Here is a 23549-nt window from a genome sequence, read left to right as displayed (position 1 = left end):
ACCCAAGGCACTTTCCACAGCTCCACTGCATGCCCTTTACCTTACACTTAAAGAGAGGGGATTCTGCCTACCTCCATGTGTTTTGCAGTCCAGTTGCATGTACTGTACACAGTGATGGAGAGCAGAACTCTTCAGTGATAATCAGTGCTGAGAGGCTGCTCCTGTGAATAATGTACATCCTGTAGCAGCAGGCTCTGTTTCCAGCAGCTGGCAGCAGCCTTCGCAGTAACAGTGATGAGCACAGCTTGAGATCATCCACAATTAACCAAATATTGTATGGCAGCAACAAATCAACAACTAAAACCCAGCTCACAAATAAAAGCAAAGTACAATTTCAGACAGAAGCCGAAAGCTTAAGTCACCGAATGCTACATTTCTTCTTCAAGATTATTCCAGCAAGCTCCTTCTGCTATTTTTACTGTACCATAATGCACTAGGTCTGGCTTTTACCCTATTGAAAGAACATGAATATATTATTATCCACACAAAAGAGCAGGTTATTGTTTATGAATTACCAGCCTTCCCAGCAACAAAGGCTATTTTCATAAGAAAACTCAATTTCATTTTAGCTCCAATTTGATTACCAGCTGAAGAAAAGAAGCCCTGCGCCTAAACCTCAAAGGATTTTTATTCATACCATTGAATGGGCTTTATTGCTTCCTTTTCAAAACTGACGTAGAAAGCTTTTAGAGTAAAACATTGACAAAAAATTATTGCGCTGCTATTTTGTGCAATAACAGAGCTGAAGAGGGGCAATGATTTCTCAGTCATCCTTCACTGTACTTCAGAATAGTAAAGGCTGGAATTAATGACAGACCATAGAGAGGAGCCAAGCTAAGGTCTCACAATGCATGTCAAATCTAAATGATCACTATACATTGAAAAGACCCAAAAAAGCCTGCAGCTGATTGATTCATGGCTTTCACAAGAAAGACAGGCTTGAAGAGTTTATTGCACCACAATTTACTCTGAATTATCATAAAAATGAATGTAGAGGCTGAATGTCACCCCGACACACTCCAAAAACACACATCCAGGGACAAAGTTCACCCAGGAATTATAGCAATGCCATTTGTGCTACTATAGTTAAGGGTCTGTCACTTTTTTCCTATTATAGGGGGGTTTAGCTCAGCTGTAAAGCTGTGCTCTAGAATGAAACCTGGCACACAAGGTCTCATTTTAAGGGGATTTTTTTAACAAATTTAAAAGAAAAAAATCCGAGCTGTTTTTAAGTTAAACATTTACAAAACCAGAAAAGCAGCCTACTAATTTCTGAGACTTTTTAACAATTGTTAAACTCAAGACTGGTTTTAGGATTTGGGGTATTTGGTTTTTTTAAGAATAAAAATTAGCAAGGTGCCAGACCACAACGTGAGCTAATCAGTTTTGTTCTTTAGACAAAAATGTTTAAATTATCAAATTATTTTGTTTCTAAATGGCTTGTCAAACGTGTACAGTCGTGTTTCTTAAATTAAAAGGGTGTTAGACTTGTTCGTGTATGGGCTTTACCAAATACACCTGTACTGTATCATGAAAACAGCACCTATTCCACTTTGACTTGGGGTTGATACACTCACTGACCCACAAAACTAAGAAGTCTTCAAGTAGGCTCACATATGATAGACCAAAATGATTCAGAAACAACCTTTATAGTCATTGATTATTAAGCAATTTCTGTAACTGCATATTTACGCCATACAATGAAGTATATAACCAATTTGTTTTTATCTCTTTATGTAGAGAAACTACCAATTGAACTACAAATAAACTACAAAAAACTACTACTAAGAGACAAGCCCTTTAGTCTCTAGCTAAGGGAGTTTTGCCAGCATAGACACTGCAGGATCAGGATTTTAAGTTATCTTTATGTTTGTAGATTTAAATTCCTAGAAGCCAAGAATTCAGAGTTCTTAGTATATCTTTAACTTATAATATTCATCTTTTTTTAATTGAATGGACTTTGCTAGTATAGTACATTTGAACAGTTTCCCAGCTTGTTTAATGGAATATCAGAAACTTTTTCCCTGCCAGTTTATTTTCACAAGCAAAAGTGTTTGGTTTTGCTCATTAAAAACTAGAAATGGGCCCAGCTCAGGAATTTCACGTCTGAAATTGGATGCTAATCCACACTTCTTAGAAGTTTAGGGATGCTCAGATTCCAGGTCAGCCTGTGATGGAGAAAGGAATTAGTCTTGAAGTTCTCATATGCAGATCTAAACTACTCCAGAGTTTAGAGGGACTCAGTTCTGGTGTTCCAGTTCAGACCCCGCTGCATAAAATCAAGAGAAGTATAGGTTGATTTTCAGAGATGCCGAAGTAAATGTAGGGTGACCAGACAGGGGTGGGGGGTAATAGGAGCCTATATAAGAAAAAGACCCCAAAATTGGGACTGTCCCTATAAAATCGGGACATCTGGTCACCCTAAATAAATGGGAGCTACCAGTGCTCTGAACTTCTGAAAGTCAAGACACTAAGTTTATTGTGCTAACAGGTTTTGCCACATCAAAATCTCAAATTACATTTTGAGAACAGCCTACCTGTGTTCCTATTACAGAATTATTGTGAGCAAAATCCTGAGGCCTAAGCAGGGCTCTTGCTCCTACAGAGCAGAGCTCTGTTGCTGGCCTGATTGACAAACAGTCTCTCCAAGGTTGAATCCTGCAGAGCTTCACAAGGGAGGCCATGTGGCAGTAACCTCCATGGAGCCAACCGCGGGGGAAATAGGAGGCTTCCAATTAGGCGGTTCAGTCAGAACCTCCTGGTAGGAGGGGTTAGCAGAGTCAGGGGGAGCTTTGCTATCCCTCAGTGCCCTGATGGAGAGCCCTTGGGGGCCTGATAGACATGACTGACAGCTGCATTTAAGGAAACCTCCCTCTTATTTCATCCCCCTTTGCTCCCCTGCGGTAAGTCACAGCCATGAGTTCTACCTCCAGTCACCTTGATGACTACTTATTTATACAAACAGATTTAGTCCCACATTACATATTATCTAAATCCCAGAGTATGAGCTCTCTGAAGCAGGGACTGTCTTCGTGCTTTTTGACTGTATGGTGCAGTGGAGCCTTTTATCCCTGTTTTAAAGTCCTTAGGTGCTACTGCAATGGAAATAATTAAGAAATAGGAGAGAGAAGGGGCTGTGGCTGTGTGATTACAGAGCAGCTGCTTAGTCTGTGTCCAATGAGGACCTTATGTCCTTTGATTCCCTTCCTGCACCTCAGGAACAGAGCTTGGCCAGGTGACAGAGCTGTGACTGAGCTCTGCACCCTCAGAGGAGGGCAGTCCTGATTTGGCCCAATGGGGTTATTTGCATGTATAAAGTGAGCAGGATTTAGCTTACAACATACATTGGTACCATATTTGTAGAGTGTGGTCACATTTTAAGTGTTGTCTGGTTTTGAAAGATTCTACTGGTGTGGCAGTGATACCCTGTGTTTAAAAATGGTGGGAAATCTTGAAGTGCAACACAGAGAGAGCGGAATGGTGTTGGCAGAGAGTTGAACAGTGCTACGGAACTGGCCAGATTATAGTATTACTTTTTAAATATACAATTCCATGAAGTTTCCTCCTGTGATCTTCTGCAGTGACCATAGACAGAAATGGCGAAGAATATAGGAACTGGTGGTTATAGGGTGACCAGATAGCAAAGTGTAAAAAATCGGGACGGGGGTGGGGGTAACAGGTGCCTATATACGAAAAAGCCCCCAAAATCGGGACTGTCCCTATAATATCAGCACATCTGGTCACCCTAGGTGGTTAGCTGTGACCAGAGTTGTACTACAGTGTACACTGAAAGTGGCATTTATCACTGTTCTCCACTGTAGATGCTCCTGTGGCCTGTCAGTCCAGCCATGCCCTGATAAATATTCACTCATAAAAACCATGGGTGTTGAATTATCACATCTACATTGATAGAGTTCATTGGTTATAATTTGCCACCCCAATATACAGTTCCTCAATGGTATATAAAGTTTAGCCTTCTTGTGATTGGGAATACGTAAATTACCCTATCCATTTTTTTTAAGAATTCTTCATTGTTACAAAAAACACTTTAGGTATTTAAACTTGAAGAATTTGAAAGAACTTACAGTAACTTACACCATATCTGCTGTTTACTTTTTATTCAACTCGGACAGAGAAACAAGACTAGTTTGTTGTGTTAGTTTCATTTTCTGATTCTCAGGCATCATCAGTTTACTACAGGGTTTGGTTGCACTTGCAGATATTGCTGGGCAATGTTGAACCATTGCCACCATCTTTTCAGAGAGGGTTATACTAAAACACAACAGACATTTTTTTTTAAAAGAAGAAAATCATGAAAACATGTAGTATCAGGTTTAGTAAAATGGCCGTTTCTAATGGTAGGGCATTACTGTAAAATTATCTTTTTCATGCTAGGATTCTTAGAGTTTGTACAGTTGTATGACCATTACATTTTTTTTTACTTTTCTTCCCCCTAGTTGAGGTATAACTACTGGAAACAAAATTCTAACTCAATATTTTGCTCACAATAATTCCGCCATAGAAACACAGGTAGGCTGTTCTCAAAATGTAATTTGAGATTTTGGTGGGTCTGCCCATTGATTACACTAAGGATTACCTGCGTAAAGGTAGCAGGATTTTCTCCCATGGTATCTCTCTAAATATTACATTTATGGTAAGTAGACAGACTAGGGATGTCGTCCCATATTGTTTAACTTATATGGTCTAGAAATCGCTGTGAGGTCCAGCTTGTATGGTTACCTCACACCAAACTATAAAAGCTCTACTGGGTAGGCCTTATTACATAGAATAGCAAGATCAGGGTCAGTGGCTATCACTTCTGCTTTATAAAATCATCCTGATTTTTGGCAGGTGGAATCTAATACTGGATGAGCAGAAGTAGAACAGTCCTGAATTTTGGACTTGGAAAGAGAACATCAGTACATGCCTTGAAAGAATTAAGAACCTGAATAAATGTAAATCTCCATTTTATTACCAGTGCAATCAAAGATAACCCAGTATGCCGGCAAAAAGACTTGCAACAGAAATCTACCCATCCTCCTTCCTTTGAGTTCAAATGTGTCACCTCTATAGCATTGTGACAGGTTGGATCACAGAAACCCCCTTGGGAGCTGCCAACCGATGTGCCAAGACTACTTCTATTCCTGTTTTCCCTGCCAGCTCAGGACTCCAGCACCCTGTCTTGCTGAGCCAGACACTCCCATCTGCTCCAACACAGACCCAGGGTCTGAATTACTTGCCCCAAAGCTGCAGGTTTACCTGAAAACAGCTCACAGAAGTGTGCTTGTCTTTAGCACTCAGATGTCCAACTCCCAATGGGGTCTAAACCCAAATAAATCCGTTTTACCCTATATAAAGCTTATGCAGGATAAACTCATAAATTGTTCGCCCTCTATAACACTGATAGAGAGATATGCACAGTTGTTTGCTCCTCCAGGTATTAATACATACTCTGAGTTAATTAATAAGTAAAAAGTGATTTTATTAAATACAGAAAGTAGGATTTAAGTGGTTCCAAGTAGTAACAGACAGAACAAAGTAAGTCACCAAGCAAAATAAAATAAAATGCGCAAATCTATGTCTAATCAAACTAAATACAGATAAGATCCTCATCAGTTCCAGAATGCTCCCTTTTACAGGCTAATCTCACCTGGGTCCAGCAATCACTCACACTCCCTGTAGTTACTGTCCTTTGTTCCAGTTTCCTTCAAGTATCCTGGGGGGAGTGGAGAGGCTCCTTCTTTAGCCAGCTGAAGACAAAATGGAGGGGTCTCCCACGGGTTTAAATAGATTTTCTCTTGTGGGTGGAGACCCCCCTCCTCACTCCTATGCAAAATCCAGCTCCAAGATGGAGTTCAGGAGTCACCTGGGCAAGTCACATGCCCATGCATGACTCAGTCTTTACAGGCAGAAGCCATTGTCCACATGGTATCTTGTATGTCTCCAGGAAGACTTCTTATGTGGATTGGAGCATTCCAAGATGCATTGTTCCCCAAATGCTTCCTGATTGGGTACTTAACCTTGCGAATTCCTTCCTAAAGAAGCTGACCAAATGCCTCAAAAAGCTTACTTAGAAATCAAGCAAGTTTACATAACTTTGAACACATGAATGGTGCCTGCATACAACTAGGATGAACATAACCAGTAGATCATAACTTTTACATAGATATGTTACATGGCATCTGTAGCAAAATCCTATTCCAGTTATATCATACATACATTTATAAGCACACACACCCCCATAAAGCCTTATGGGAGTACACTGTCACAAGCACGACTGGTCTTCACTGGCCCATGGCAATTATAACACTGGTTTACTTCTCCCTGTCATGGAGAGACAATTGTTGCCTCAGTTCCCCCCTTGGTGGTGATCTTTTCATGACTTGGGGTATGATTCTCTGGCCAAACCCTATAAGAATCCTCTCCCTTTTGGGGTTAAACAAAGAGTCCAAACACAAAACAACCATCAGCCCTTCCCCAGTTTTTCAGCCCTCCCAGGGTTTAATTAATAATCATTTCCCCATCAGGGTCTGTCTTGGTGTCACCCTCCACCCCTCGCTGACACAAGGGTAAAAGGGGAGCTTCCCTCCTATCCTGTCTGGAAGCTATAGCCTGGACCCCTAAACAAGGACCAGTACCAATGCTGATTCTCCAGCTCACACTAATGCTATATTGCCCCAGGATGTTTCCTTCACTTGCTTCACCCCTTCCCAGGTTCCTTTTAGGCTGCCTCCTCACAGACCTTTTTGCACAGCACATCCTGGGCTACGTATGTGCTTCCCCAGGTCCCCTGGTGGAGAGCCCCACAACATGTCTAGATTCCCCCAGCAAGCAGCTGCTCTTCCCCAGATATCCCTCCACTCAGGAAAATGCTGCCTTTTCTATCTCCCAACAGGGCAGGGTTCTCAGACCCCTGCTGTCTCAGTCATGTGATTGGGGGGAGGGGCAGGGAACCAGGCCCAGGTCAGAGGTAGGACTTGATCCCCTTAAGGCCCATCTCACCATGTGACGGGAATATTGAATGTCAATCTCAAATGCACGTCTGACACATCAGCACCACTGCTTCAGTAGAGCCAGGCTAGCACAATAACTTCATCATCAACAGAACAGCCAGTCTTCCTCCCAGTCTGAATCTATCATCAGCCCTCCTCTCTTTCAAGAGTGGGAAGCAATATATCTTTAACAAAAACAAATATAAAGTATAGTAACAAAAATGAAAACTTACTTTTAAGGATTGATCAAAGGGCATGAGACACTCCCAGATACAAACAGCCCATTGTAAAAGTGTGGTGGAGAGCTATTCTGGGCCTGCTTGCCACATTCGGTTTTAGGACTGGTACTGGATGAATCCTCCTCACCAGAGCTAAACTTGCTATTTTGCCAGCACTTCCCAATTGTGAGGAAAAGCTTTGTGAGATGCCAACCTACTCTGACAAGGTTCAGGGGCAGGAGTGACCTGTTTTCCCTACCACCAATTTCAAAAGACAATGAAGAGGGAAAGTATGAGGGAAGACAGGGGAGAGTTAAGTGTGGGAGATTACAGAGGAGGCAGTGAGGGAAAGGAAGGAATGGGGGAAAAGAGAGAGAGGAAGAATGATGAAAAGTGGGGATATCATTTCTTCTTCCTTCCTTTCAGTCAGGCAGAAGAATCTCCCTCATATTCCAAACAACAATTCGGGTCCCTACCTCTGTCAGGATTGCATAACACCATGTAGAAACTCAAATAAATTAAGTAGAATTTATTAACTTTAAATTGTGTCCATCTGTTTTGCTCTCCCTACCCTAAAAGGCCCCCAGATCTCTGGCCCTCTCCCCTCCAAAATAACACCGCCTTAATTTTTGTTACCTGCACTGTGGAAATAGCCAGCAGACTCCATCTCTTTGCTGGTGCAGCTGCCCAACTCCTACACTCCGCAAGAGGTGCATGCAGACCCAGGCGAGCACATTATTCAAATGGCCCCACCATCTAAGAAAGGAAATCTGCCTGCTGCCAGTCCACCCACCAGAAAAGAGCAACACCTATTCAGGGCACACACAGCAGAGGCTATTCAATCCAGTCTATGCAGAAGAGAGAAGAAAGAGCGTTAGGTCAGTGCCAGTTGGCTAAAAGCATGATGATGACAATTATCCAGGAAAAGCCCTGATAAGGAGAAATGCATAACTAGAACAAATGTGAGAAACAGAAAGAGGAGAAGAAATGAGGTCTAGGGGAAGAAAAAAAAGATAAAGATTTTTGTGAATCCAAAATTTTGAGAAAGGACAGAATATGTAAATATTTATGCAGTGGATATAGCTAAAAAGCTTTCTATTGCCTTTTTCACTGGTATCATCAGCCTTACCAAGTATTTCTATACCTGATAGGGACAACAGCTAGAGTAAGTAACATCTCTTTAAAAAGAAAACTTCTTAACTGTGCCCACTGTAGTTTGATTAAACAATGACTAATGGGGCACATGGTGAGACTACAAATAGGAAGGGAGTAAACCCCAAAGAAGGACAAGGAATTATCCTGCATAATAAAAGGTAATGTAAGTAGAAGTGATGAAATTAAATTAATAAAGAGAAAATACATGCTGAATATCAGGAAATGCTTCCTGACAGTGAGAACTAGTGAGCTGTGGCATAATCTCTCAAGGGAATTGCACAAGCCCCTGTTTCTTAGCACATTTAAAACTACAATGTGTAAAACACTAGTAAATGTACTGAAGCATGGGTGTTATTTCTGGAAGCAGAGACGTTTAGCAGAGTCCTTGACTTGATAACTAAGAGGTTTTTCTTGTCTATAGAGTCCATGGTTTACAGATCAGAATTGGGTCACAAACTGACACTGGGAAAGAGACAGCTTTTATTCATGGTGAAACATTAGATTGAATAATCCATAATGCTTCTTGGTCAATGGCACTCAGGATGGAAGTTCAGATATCCTTTGCCTATCCATAAAACCTCATAAGAACATAAAAACGGCCATACTGGGTCAGACCAAAGGTCCATCTAGCCCAGTATCCTGTCTTCCGACAGTGGCCAATGCCAGGTGCCCCAGAGGGAATGAACAGAACAGGTAATCATGAAGTGATCCATCTTCTGTCCCTCATTCCCAGCTTCTGGCAAAAAAGAGGCTAGGAATACCATCTTTTAGTTACCAACCAGTGAGCTCAAATACTGTTTTCAGAAGTATATACACAGAAAATGTGTCAATTAATGTGATAAGAAAGATGTCCCTTGACCCCAAATATACTGCAAGTACTTAGGTGGTGCAGAAATACCCAAATCTTAGCAGAGATAGAGGTAAATCTGGAGTGTACACACATGCTCCACTCTTAAGGCAGAAATCCTGGATTCACTCCCTCTATATCTATCATAACACTTTAGGGTTTAACCCAGACCAGTAAGGATTTGTGTCTCCATCTGCCCGGCAACTCTCGATGCCTTGAACGCTGTGCTACTGTGACTCTCAGCCCAGACACCAATAGCCATCAGACAGGTAAGCAGGTCACACTCTGGCTTCCACCACCCAGTTACTTTTTTCAGAGTGACCTCAACACTCTCCCCATCCCAAATTTCCCCAAAACCATCTGCCCTGTAGTGTCCAGCCCTCTTTCTTAATATTTACCAAAGTTATGAAATTCATTGCTCCTTTAAACAGACAATACACTGCCACCTGTTATCTTAACAGAACTGGTTTATAGTAAAAGTAAAGCAAGTTTGTTTAAGAAAAGGACATAAGATTAAGGAATACCAAGTGTAAGGAATAAAGTCAGAAAGGGTTACGTGCAAATATAAAAATACCCTTCTAAGACTAAAACCTGATTTAATAAATTAGACTCGCTTGTTCAAAGAAGTGTTTCTCATTGAGTCTGCTTTACAGCATGGGTGACCAGACTTTCTTGCCATGATCTTCACAGAGCTCAAAGTGCTCGGTTCCTTTCTTTCTTCAGGTGAAGGATAACTTAGGAGTTCACTCCCCCTCTCTATATAGACCAGTAAACCACTGAAATATATTTTCGAGTAAAGTTCCTTTTCTCCTTCTGGGAAGAGACACTATGTGGTCTGGTGAAGACTTTATGTTGGCTCCTCCCCTGTGGGTGATAGTTGTGTGGTTACTTCCTCCCCTGGTTAGCTTGATGGCTTTGTTTACCTTTGATGTACAAGCATTTGCAATGTCTCTTGGTTTACCTTGGAGAAACATTTAAGCAGGTTGAATCACATTCCTTTGTCTAGGGTGGGGATATGCCATGCAACCTTATGTCTTGCCTGGCACACATTTTAAGAACATAATTTCAACACATGTTTATATCTCTTTGTACACACCTCATACATACAACACACAAGAATATTAATGATCAGTGAGTTATTAGTTTTCCAATGATACATTACATGCCACCTTTTGGGTATATGTCATGACAACAGTATGTTAGGTGTAGTGAGTATGTCAGGCCTGACAAGAGCTGCTGACAGTGTAGTGAACCACCAATGGGCCTCTGTATCACAGCTACACAGCAAGGTAAGTAAATAAATAAAACTGAAGGCCTTAAAATGGGAACACTAAACCTTTAGTGAGAGTTAAATGGCAGAAGCCCATACAAAGTCACTGTACAATGTAAAGAAAGACTAGCTCTCAGGGGAAGGAATATTCTAAGACAGCAATACGAAAAAAGAAAGCTTGGTTCAAAGGAAGGCTGTGGTAAGTGATTGCTTGAAGTTTAAATTGAAGAAGGTATCTAAGAGACATAGTAAAAGACTATTTCTCAGTGAGGGAAGTATATCTGTTGTACAGCTGCACTGAAGCTACAAATTAAGGATAGTTCCAACTACAGTATTTTTGTATACAACATTTTGGACCAATCCATACTTGGGTTGTGACTCTGATGTGAAAGAAACTCAGAAGACAAAGTTACTTTCAGTATTTGGACATATTGGTGATATCAGTAAAATGAGGCAGGTATGATTCAGTTATTTGGTTCTTCCTATCATTGCATATTAGGTATGCTCATTGTTAACATGCTGAGATCAAGAATGTTTGGGTAAATTTATTCAGTGTGGCACTAACACACTCTTTATCCTTCTTTGTATTGTCTGAAAGAATGAGCGGAATTCAGAATTTCTTTTCTACTTATATTTCAAAATAAGGGCTGAAAAGATACTTCCAAACATCATGAGCATTCTGTGTGACAGGATATATTTATATCTACTGTAGTGGCAATGGAAGAGCTTTTTTTTTTTAAATGAACAAGGAGAATTAAACAGAAATGGAAAAGAAAGCTGATAGCAAAGGTTGAGAGAAACACAAAAGATCTATTGGACAGAATTTCTATTCTTCTCTGTATGGTGCATTAAGTGCATTATAGTAAAAATGAAGGGATTTCTTTCTCTCTCTTTAAAGTCCAACGTTATTGAACTTGAAACCTTTAACTGTGAGCAAAGCTATGTTTTTCTTTAATACAATTCTGCTATTGATTTCCTCATGCATTTAATCTGAATGATTCTGACAGTTTTTTTAAAAAGACATGACCTTGGTGGAAGATACAATTTTTCTCATAGAAGGAAGGAAACTTAGATAGTCTCGTATGATATGCCATGCAACAGAATATTAAACTATATCCACATAGTAACAAAAAACATGGGGGAAAATCAGAGGTGAGTGTCTTCCCTTCGATTATCCAGGATAGTAAGCAAACATGTCCCAAACTGCACCATGTCTCCTTGCAACCCTCTTCTCACCTCTTGCTCCTTGTTCCCCCAGAAACAAGGCTCTTCCCACCTCCCCAACTCTCCCAGCCCTTTCACAAAGCACTTTGACCATGCCCTCCCATCCAAACCAATGTGTTCCCTCTCCCCAAGCTGCTCACCCAGCTCTTCCCCACTCTAGCTTCTAGCTCGTTTCCTGCATTTGTCCCTTGTACAGCCTTCTCTACACTAGGAAAGAGGTGTATTCTTAATATGTGTTAAAATCCTAGTGTAGACAAGGCAAATTATAATGTTAACATGTTAGTTGGTTGCGGTAAATTCCTAGCATGTGTCTAACATACCCCCAGGGTACAACCTGAAACTGTGGGAAAACTAGGTCTCCTTAACTCTCCAGCCTGGCCTGTCACTTGCAGTGCTGTGTTAGTGACATACAGCAAACACCTCCAGGTGCTGTGATCATTCAGCCAACAGAATGCAGACACATCCACTTAAGTTGTATGAATGCTCTCATGAACTATACAGAGAGAGGCACCAGCAAACACCCCCAGCCCCCAAGCCTTGCACCCCAGAAAGGTACTGGATTACACTGTTCAAGGCCTTCTCTTGAACAATGCAAGCTCATTAATTAGTTTGCAACTTTATCAAAGGAGAGTGGACATGCACCAGCCTTTGTAATCTGAGTACATTCCCCAAGCATTTTAGACAAACTCACTGGTAAGGATAAAACATTAAAATAATTTCTTTAACTACAGAAAAATCGATTTTAAGCGATTGTAAGTGTTAGGCATAGAGGTCAAAGTTGGTTACATAAGAAATAAAAATAAAATCACAGTCTAAAGTCTAAACTTTATCAGACTAAGCAAGACTTGAATCAAACAGTTTCTCTCACCCCACTGGATGTTTCAGGTCGATTATAATTCTTAAAACATTGGCTGAATCCTTTGTTCAGTCTCGGTCCAATCTTCCCAGTTCAAAGTCTTTTCTTCCAAGCATTCTTGTTGCCTTCAGAATGGGAGGTGGGGAGAGGCCCTGGGTTGATGTCACAGACTCCAATTTATACCCCCAATCCATGGGCATGGAAAGATACTGTCTCAAACATGGAGTCAGAGATCACATGTTCTATGTCCCCTGCTGAGTCACTGGGTTAAGCAATCCCCATTGTCTATGTGCTTTGTGAGGGGCCCACTGGGAGAGTGGATTCACCTTAATGGACCATCAACACCTGGACATCAGGCCAATCTTGATGTAAATCTGTCTTGTCCGTGTTAGGCTACATCTACACTACAGCCTATGTCACTCAGGGGTGTGAAAAAAACCACACCTCTGAGCAACATAAGTTATACCAACCTAAGTGTTCATGTGCACAGTGCTATGTCAGTGGGAGAGCTTCTCCCGCCAAAATAGCTTCCGCTGCTCGTGGAGGTGGTTTTATGATGCCGATGGGAGAGCTCTCTCCCGTTGGCATAGAGCATCTTCACCAGATGTGCTGCAAGCAGCACAGCTCTATCAGTGCAGCTGCACTGCTGCAGCGCTGTACGTATAGACATGGCCTTAGCTGCTCCTTTGTTGCCACTGAAAGGCTGGCTGTGGGCATTTCCCACTTACCACATATTTCAGGAATAAACACCTAGCAAGACTTCATAACTTCACATACAGTGATAGCACACGCAATCCAACAGGATAGTCATGTTGAACAGATCAAGACTTTTTAAACGATACCTCGCAAGGCATATTTTGTACAAAACATATCATAATCATATCACAGTGGTGAATATAGTGGCTCCAGGGTGCTTTTGAGGTACAAAGTGTCACAGTGTGTTAAAACTAGACCTTCCTTTGTCTATGCTAGGATTTTAACACATATTAAACATACACTTTTTCTCCTAATGTAGATATGGCCTACATATACCACCAGCCAACCCCCTATTACTTGTTAATTCCCACCTTGAGGTGAAGGATTAGCTAGGACTTGCTCCAGGCAAGAGCCCAGACCTGAACTGCATACTATCATATTCAAACAATCATAACTGAATCCAGTCAAAACAGATTATGCATTGAATATTAAAAAGTTCCTTTTTTCCCTATGGACACGGTCTCTACCATATTTTAGCTCCCTGCTACCACCCACTTTGGCACTAGTGTGATTCAAAGGAGGGCAGCTAAAATTTGTATACACAATTATCTACAAAAAAACCTACTTCAAAAGAATAATAAGGTTGTAAAGTCAAGCAGTGAAAAGTTAGAAAATTAACTTAATTTTGGCATTTTCTAACTGTTAAGTACTTGACTTTGTAATCCAAGTGTTCTTTCAAGGTAGTTTATTTGTATGTAATTTCCTAATTAAAAAAAAATGATATCAATAGAAATTCCATTATGTGGAACTACATGATCTCCTCTTATGATCATCATCAGAATGGCTGGAACAAACCTTTACCAGCTCTGCTAAAGGAGTAACTGATCAAAGGAATAGGCTTTTATCCTCTATTTGGATCCATGTCTAAAGGAGGATGCACACTTTTTCACTGACTTACTGAAATATAGGCTAGACAATAGAGGATTGTTGGGAATCAAGAATCCCGGGGTCTAGTCATAGACTTATAGACTTTAAGGCCGGAAGGGACCATCATGATCATCTAGTCTGACCTCCTGTGCAATGCAGGCCACAGAACCTCACTCACCCATTACTGTAATAGACCCATAACCTTTGGCTCAGTTACTGAAGTCCTCAAATCATGATGTAAAGACTTCTGGTTACAGAAAATCCAACATTTACATTAGTTTAAACCAGCAAGTGACCCATACCCCATGCTGCAGAGGAAGGCCAAAAACCACCAGGGTCTCTGCTGATCTGACCTGGGGCAAAATTCCTTCCCAACCCCAAATATGGTGATCATACTGGACCCTGAAAATGTTGGCAAGTCCCACCGGCCAGACACCTGGGAAAGAATTCTCTGTAGTAACTCAGAACCCTTCCCATATAGTACCCTATTTACAGCAGTTAGGGATATTTGCTACTAACAATCACAGATGGGCCACATGCCATTGTAGGCAGTCTCATCATATCACCCCCTCCATAAACTTATCAAGCTCAGTCTTGAAACCAGTTAGGTTTTTTGCCCCCACTGCTCCCTTTGGAAGGCTGTTCCAGAACTTCACTCCGCTGATGGTTAGAAACCTTCATCTAATTCCAAGTCTAAACTTCCTAATGGCCAGTTTATATCCATTTGTTTTTTGTGTCAACATTGGCACTTAACTTAAATAACTCCTTTCCCTCCCTGGTGTTTATCCTTCTGATGTATTTATAGAGAGCAATCATATCTCTCCTCAGCCTTCATTTTGTTAGGCTAAACAAGCCAAGCTCTTTGAGTCTCCTCTTGTAAGGTAGGTTTTCCATTCCTCTGATCATCCACGTAGCCCTACTCTGCACCTGTTCCAGTTTGAAATTATCTTTCTTAAACATGGAATACCAGAATTGCACACAGTATTCCAGATGAGGTCTCACCAGTGCCTTGTATAACGGTACTAACACTTCCCTGTCTCTACTGGAAATACCTGATGCATCCTGGGATTGCATTAGCCTTTTTCATGGCTACATCACATTGGCGACTTGGAGTCATCTTGTGATTGGCCTCTGTTACTTCCAACTGATACATTCCCAGTTTATAGAAAAAATTCTTGTTGTTAGTCCCTAAGAGCATGACCTAGCACTTTGCACTATTTAATTTCATCCCATTTCTATTACTCCAGTTTTCAAGGTTCTCCAGATCTTCTTGTATGATATTCCGGTCCTCCTCAGATTGGAAATACTTTCCAACTTTGTGTCATCTGCAAATTTTATTAGCACACTTTTTGTCCCAAGGTCATGAATGAAAATTTTAAATAACATTGGTCACATGACCAATCCCTGAGGAACTCCACTAATAAGCTCCCACCAGCCTGACAGTTCACCTTTCAGTATGACCCAGTTGTAATCTCCCCTTGAACCAGTTTCTTATCCACCTTTCAGTTCTCATATTAATCCCCATTTTCTCCAATTTAACTAATAATTTCCCATGTGGAACTGTATCAAATGCCTTATTGAAATCCAGGTAGATTAGATCTACTGCATTGCCTTTGTCTAAAAAAATCAATTATCTTTACAAAGAAAGAGATCAGGTTGCTCTGCCCTTTTGTAAAACCCATTTGCTGTTTAACCTCTGCATCCTTAATTACTTTCTCTTTAAAAATTTGTTCCAAGACGTTGCATACAACTGAGGTCAAATTAATGGGCCTGTAGTTTTCTGGATCACCTTTTTTCACTTTCTTAAAAATAGGTACTACATTAGCAATTCTCCAGTCATAGGGTACAACCCTCAAGTTTACAGATTCATTTAAAATCCTTGCTACTGGGCTTGCAATTTCGTGTGCCAGTTTCTTTAATATTCTTGGATGGAGATCATCTGGACCCCCGATTTGGTACCATTAAGCTGTTTGAGTTTGGCTTCAGCCTCAGATGTGGTAATTTCTACTTCCTTATCCTCCTTTCCATTAGTCACCCTGCCACTACCCCTAAACTCCTTTATTAAAAACTGAGGCAAAGTATTCATTTAGGTGTTGGGCCATGCCTAGATTATCTTTAATCTCCACCCCATCCTCTCAATTTAGAACCTTTTACTGTTGGTTTTAATTTCCTTTGCAAGGTTCAACTTTGCTTGGCTTTTGGCAGTTCTCACTTTTTTCCTGTACTTTCTGATCTCCAAAAGGTAGCTTTCCTTACTGATCCCTCCCATCTTCTATTCCTTGTAGGCTTTCTGCTTTCTCTTCATATCCTGTTTGAGATGCTTGCTCATCCAGTTTGGTCTGCAACCCTTCCCTATGAATTTTTTCCCCTTGCTTGGGATGCAGGCTTGAGATAGCTTCTGCAACTTTGAGTTAAAGTAATTTCAAGCCTCCTCCACATTCAAATTCTTGAGTTCTTCAGTCCAGTCCACTTTCCTAACTAATCCCCTTTATTATTTTCCCTGGTTCTGGTGGGGAGTGTGATCTGGTGGTCACAGTCAGCATAGCCAAACGTAGATCTAGTGCCTTCATTCTGAACAGCAGTGAGACTAAATGTATGAGACTGGCCATTAGAGACAGTGTTTCATGCTCAGCTCTACCAGAAATGGGTAAGGAAGAATTGGAGAGATTTGCATGATTTGTACTGCAGAAAATCTGCTGAATTATTTGCTTGTCTTGTACTGACGACTATACTAGTATCCAGAACCGTAACCATGGCAAGATCTTTTCTTGTTTGTTTTCCCCAAGTGGACTAGGTGGGAAGTCCACTTGTTTTCTTTCGTTTGGACCGAGCTGCACCATTTCATTTTCCTTTTGCTGACCAGAATTCTTTTTCTCCTTCTTGGAATCTGGCTTTAAGAGAGCATAATCCCCCAAGCTACTAGGGATCACTTTTGTTTCCAAGGCAAAAATCTTAAATAGCATCATACCAGAAATATTTTACTGCACCTTGGACCCTCAAAGGTGCTTGCATCTGCAGCGAGACCAAAAGTCAGGCTGACTGCCTCAGCCATCACAAGCTGGATACAAGAGGGCAGGAGCTAAATCAACAAATTTTCAATCCATTCTCCTTAAGGTGGTTCTTTCCATAAATGAACCTGTTTGCAATCCACTCCAACAGGAATACAAGGAAATTCTGCTCCCAGCCTGGACACCCACAGGCCTGGTGAGTGGACATACAGTCATTTACCTGATCAAGTGTGACCCAAGGACTTCTTGATGTCAGCTGGCAGAGGGCACATGGGTACAGGAATCACTTGGGTTCACCAACAGGGATCATCATGGGCCCCACACTACAAGAAGGATGTGGAAAAATTGGAAAGAGTCCAGCGGAGGGCAACAAAAATGATTAGGGGTATGGAGCACATGACTTATGAGGAGAGGCTGAGGGAACTGGGATTGTTTAGTCTCCAGAAGAGAAGAATGAGGGGGGATTTGATAGCTGCTTTCAACTACCTGAGGGGGGATTCCAAAGAGGATGGAGCTCGGCTGTTCTCAGTGGTGGCAGATGACAGAACAAGGAGCAATGGTCTCAAGTTGCAGTGGGGGAGGTCTAGGTTGGATATTAGGAAAAACTTTTTCACTAGGAGGGTGGTGAAGCACTGGAATGCGTTACCTAGGGAAGTGGTGGAGTCTCCTTCTTTGGAGGTTTTTAAGGCCCGGCTTGACAAAGCCCTGGCTGGGATGATTTAGTTGGGAATTGGTCCTGCTTTGAGCAGGGGGTTGGACTAGATGACCTCCTGAGGTCCCTTCCAACCCTGATATTCTATGATTCTATGATTCTATGTGAGGTCCCCATTGAAAGCCTATGTCACACTGTTCATCAGAATCATTACAAGGTGTGTGTATGGAAAATATGTGAGGAGTTATGTACAATGCTGAAAATTATGTTCTCTAGGCCTTGTAATTAAAGGCAGGTCTCTCGGAGGCAACGTATCTTGAGATAAACTTCTTCAGAAAGAGGTGGGAGACATTTATCTCCCTGGAAGACTATTGTGTACTGGGTGTCTTACAACAGGAGTCTATTAGCATATGGAGTCAAATGCTAATGAAGAGCTTATTGTTGCCTGATCTATTGATTATATATCGATTTTTATTACTGACTCAGTTTCCCCAATTAGCATTCTGAAATTGGGTAGGTTCTTGTCCCAAGATCAGGTCCAGTATTATCAAAATTACTGTTCAGCTGGGAGCCCCGATGTGCACAGTTACAACATTCTCACTTAGGAAATCACACAACATTTATAATAGTTTCATTAACACAGTTAGCAAGTTCCCAAGCACTCTAACCCAGCAGGGTGGATAGAGATAATACAGAATGAGCTGAGCATCCATATACTTACACCATCCCTTGCAAAACAACCTGTAGCTTTAGTTATCATCTTCCTCATGTTCCCCCTCACTATCATCACCATCACCAGTGGTTAGCATCCTGGCATCCCCCAAGGGGTACATCTCTTCCTCTCAGAGCACACAGGCTGGGATACAACTTTTATAATGCATTACATTGATGCCATTATGTCTAATGCATATTCAGTAGGCAGTTCAGCCCCTTTTCCCTTATTTGTAGTTCCTCACCCTACTAATGTTGGGAGGCTTTTTTCCCATGGATTATTAATCCTTTTACCTCAAGCTTATTACCATATACATCAATTAGTTACCACGGCATTCTTGTGGCCAGACATCAGCTGATGTCCCTATCTAAAATTATTCCAAGCTGATATAAACTAAATATCCCAGCATTCTATCTTGTGATACCTTATGATCTAGGGTCACTCTAGGTTAGACATTTATGCTTAAGGTTTTTGAGCCTTATGCCTTTATTAGTTTGGGCAACTTAGTGTCTTACAGTCCTTGAGGCTTGTAGGCTCATTGCATTATTGCCTTAACGTGTACCTATGCCTCACTTAACAAATACCTATACTTATAAGTTACATATGCAGACTTCAGAAGGAAATTAACAGGAAAAAGTAAACAGCAGGGAATGCAGGGGGTGGGAGGGTATTTTCAGATGAACATCAGAGGTCTGGTCTGGGCCATCTGGGGGTACAGAGAGACACCCGGGTATCCCTCAATCTGTGAGGACAAGTAGGCTTGATCTTATGACAGCAGGATCTCAGCCAACCTGGCTGAAAATACCGGGAAAAGGACTTGGGGTAAATTGTCCTATAGGAAACAGAGGGTGGTCTTATGAGTTAAGTTAAGGCTCTAGAAAGCAAGTTGTCACTTTGTTTTGTATGTAGCCATTTGTTTCCAATGTTCTTACTCACTTTCATTTGAATCTCTGTTTTTTGAGAATAACCTGATCTTTGTTTTTACTATGAATGTATCTAAATGCTGTGTGTTAACCAGAGTGATGATCCTGAGGTGAATCCTGTAAGCTGGTGTGTACCGTTCTTTTGGGAATAGCGGATCTCAGAGGTCTGCGAGTGTTCAGTGGAACAAGGGCGGGGCACACTAGGGGGTGCTCAGAGGACTCAGGGGTTGGTGTGTGTGCCTGTCGCTGCCTGTACAGGAAAAGTGAGGCCTGCAGGGGCCTGGAACGCAGTGCTTGTGTGGCCAGAGGCTGGTGGTGTCAGGGAGCTGATCCCCAGCAGACGCAGACAATACTCCCTCACACTAAGGGCAGGTAGTGGTGAGGTGCCTGAGAATGCTGGATACCCCGGGAAGTGTTACGTTGGTTTATGCTTTTGAACCCTCTTTTCTAATATCTAAGGTGGCCAGAAAGATCAGCCATGATCCAGCTGCAGTGATGCTGATCACTCTGTTTTGGGCCAGGTGCCATTGGTCTCCCAGACTGCTGCTGGTCAATGTGCCAGCCATGGATCTTATCAGTCTCACGCAACCTCATTCATCAAGACTCTTTAACTTATCTGGGCCTACATTGTCCGATATTCCCTGTCTTGTATATAATTGCCCATATCTCCTACCATATGGGAGATGGCTGAACTCTGGACCACACCCAGAGAACCCGCCCCTGAGTTTACAAGGGTATTTGCAGGGTGCGGTGTACCAGGAAAAAGACATACTCATTGCAATTTTCTACTACAAACATGTGGGATACCATACTAGTTGGGTTCCATAAAGATCTGAGTTCCACTCTAATAAATTTGTTAGTCTCTAAGGTGCCACAAATACTCCTGTTCTCTCTGCCCTGGCAACCGGTCTGGTACTCTGTCTCATTCTAGTCTGTCACCTCATCCATATATCTCTTATTTTCTAAAAGACCCTTGATCCAACACCCACTGGAACAATGGAGCCTCAGTCTAGAAATACAAGTTATTTGAGTCACTCGGGGAAGCTTCTTTCTTCTTTCTAAAGTATGCTTTCCTTTTGGTGACCACATCAGCAGGAGGAACGAGGAGTCCTTGTGGCACCTTAGAGACTAACACATTTATTTGGGCATAAGCTTTCGTGGGCTAAAACCCACTTCATCAGATGCATGCAGTGAAAAATACAGTAGGAAGATATATATAGAGAGAGAGAGAATGAAAAGATGGGGTTGCCATACCAACTCTAACAAGACAAATTAATTAAGGTGGGATATTATCAGCAGGACGGAAAAAAAACTGATAATCAGGATGGCCCATTTCAAACAGTTGACAAGAAGGTGTGAGTAACAGTAGGGGGAAAATTAGCATGGGGAAATAGTTTTTAGTTTGTGTAATGACCCATCCACTCCCATCTGCACATCTGATATATGCCATCATGTGCCAGCAATGCCCCTCTGCCATGTACATTGGCCAAACCAGACAGTCTCTACGCAAAAGAATAAATGAACACAAATCAGACATCAAGAATTATAACATTCAAAAACCATCAGAGAACACTTCAACCTCCCTGGACACTCAATTACAGACCTAAAAGTCACAATTCTTCAACAAAAAAAGTTCAAAAACAGACTCCAACGAGAAACTTCAGAACCGGAATTAATTTGCAAACTGGACACCATTAAATTAGGCTTGTATAAAGACTGGGAGTGGATGGGTCATTTCACAAAGTAAATACTATTTCCCCATGCTAATTTTCCTCCTACTGTTATTCACACTATCTTGTCAACTGTTTGAAATGGGCCATCCTGATTATCACTACAAAAGCTTTTTTTCCTCCTGCTGATAATATCCCACCTTAATTAATTTGTCTCGTTAGAGTTGGTATGGCAACCCCCATCTTTTCATTCTCTCTCTCTCATATATATATATATATATATATCTTCCTACTGTATTTTCCACTCCATGCATCTGATGAAGTGGGTTTTAGCCCACGAAAGCTTATGCCCAAATAAATGTGTTAGTTTCTAAGGTGTCACAAGTACTCTTCGTTCTTTTTGCTGATACAGACTAACACGGCTACCACTCTGAAACCTATCAGCAGGAGGGTGAGTGAACTTGGGCCTCTTTCCACCAAATAGCCTGATTTTCCATTTTGTTTTTCCAGATAAGGTGGTTTCTGTGGCCAGGCTACAATTTCATTCCCAAGGATTTTTTTTTAAACTGTTTGCCACTTTCCATCAGTTTATGCCTGGAGTAGCAGATTCCCATGACACAGAAAAAATAACATTAGTTTCTTTACCTCTAATATTTCTCTTGAATGGGAATCTACTACTCCATCAGGACCCACCTTACATTTGACAACTTCTGAATCATGGCTGTATGGAATTAGTAAATGATTATTCTCATCTGCACTTGTCTTTCATTCTATATTTCTAGTGGAAATTAAGTTTCATGGTCTAATCCACAGTTTATTTTCCTGACTATTTTGTATTTTCAATTTTGGTAGGACGGCCTGGGGAGCCACATGGTTGTAATGCAGCAGGCTCACCCATAGACAGCACCAATAGGCAGACTGCACAGGAGAGAAAAGACCTACAAGAACGTCTTGCTTTGCCTATTAGACATGGAAAGGTGGGAAAATCTAGTCAGCCCTATCTTACTGAGCAGCCGATTCTCTTTGAGAGAGACAAAATAAGGAGTAAGGGGGAAATGCATGTTGTCCTCTTTCCTACAAGCAAACTTCAAATATTATCAATCACTTTTGCTTAAGCATTCAAAAAGAAATCCTCTGAAGAAAAATCAAGCCTAGACAACATTAGCCCCAAAAGGTGAAAGATTGTAAATCAGAAACAACTGAAAAGTGGCTTAATATTTAAATATTTAGGCTTAATTCTAGATGGAGCATTAGTGCTCCAGCTATAATGTTAATGGCAGAGTACGTGTGCTGGTGATAACCTCTGCTCAATTGCATTTGTCATGCAAGTCATATGAATTCCATATATCAATTAGGGTCTATCAAAAAAATGTTACCTAAGTCCTTGCAAGAATGTTTTGCCCAATGTAGACTACTCATATTGCAATGTACCTCTATGCCTGGCTGGACCCCCAGGACGGACCCGCCTCTCCTGGTACCTGGCGCCACATCTTCCCGAGGCAACACGTGGGTGGGCTCACTGGGTCACCTCTCCCACCCCAGATTTCTGCCAGGGTTTACACCAGAATGTGGCCAGCAGCAACCTTTCGGCACTGTGCGGGAGGGAAGGGACGAGAGCTGCCTACAGCCTCAGGGGAGGGTGGGTGAAGGGATGACTTGGCCCGTGTCTTTGCAGAGCTCATCTCTTCTCCCCCACTGCTCCCCCGTGGCTGGAAGCAGCTTGTCCCTTCCTGCCCGCACAGTGTTGAAAGGCAGCTAACACCTCCAGGCTGCTGCTGGCCACCAACATAACCCAGCCGCCTCCTGTCCCCTGGCTACAGCATGGGCAGGAAGGGGTTAAGCCCTAAGGATGCATTGTGCACCAGGACCCAGGGAACCTGACTGCAGGGGCTTCAGCGAACCCAGCCAGAGAGGTGGCTCAGCAGGGGAGGGTGCTTACGGGATGCAGCAGCCCCATGCTCTCTGGGGGCAGGACCCAGGGCAGGGGGGGCAGGTGAAGAGGGTGCTAAGCACCTGCCCGGGGGACTGCTGTGGAACCTGCAGGTTCATGCATGATCAGGCTGGAAATCACTTTCCCCCCCACCACTCCAGAGCTTACCTGAGAGGCACAGAGGCTTCCCCATGCCAGCGCTGTGCGGGGCTTTGGCACATGCAGGGCTCGGCTCCTCCTGGCCAGCGCTGTGGGCCGGAGGGTCTTGGGCTTTTCCCAGGTGCCAGCCCAGCCCGAGGCAGTGGGGGAAGGAAGGAGGCTGCCGGCCAGGCTGTTGGTGAGCTGAGCTCTCTGACCAGGGGCTGGTTCTCCGCACAGCACTGGGAGCAGGACGCTCCCCACTGAGGGGGACATGGGAGAGCAGCTGGGCTGGTGGGGGTGATGGGGCAAAGCAGGGAGAGGACAGTGA

Source organism: Terrapene carolina, unplaced genomic scaffold (genome assembly GCF_002925995.2).
Source record: "Terrapene carolina triunguis isolate 2854851 unplaced genomic scaffold, T_m_triunguis-2.0 Scaffold21, whole genome shotgun sequence".
Lineage (NCBI taxonomy): Eukaryota > Metazoa > Chordata > Testudines > Emydidae > Terrapene > Terrapene triunguis.
This window is presented reverse-complemented; position numbering follows the sequence as displayed.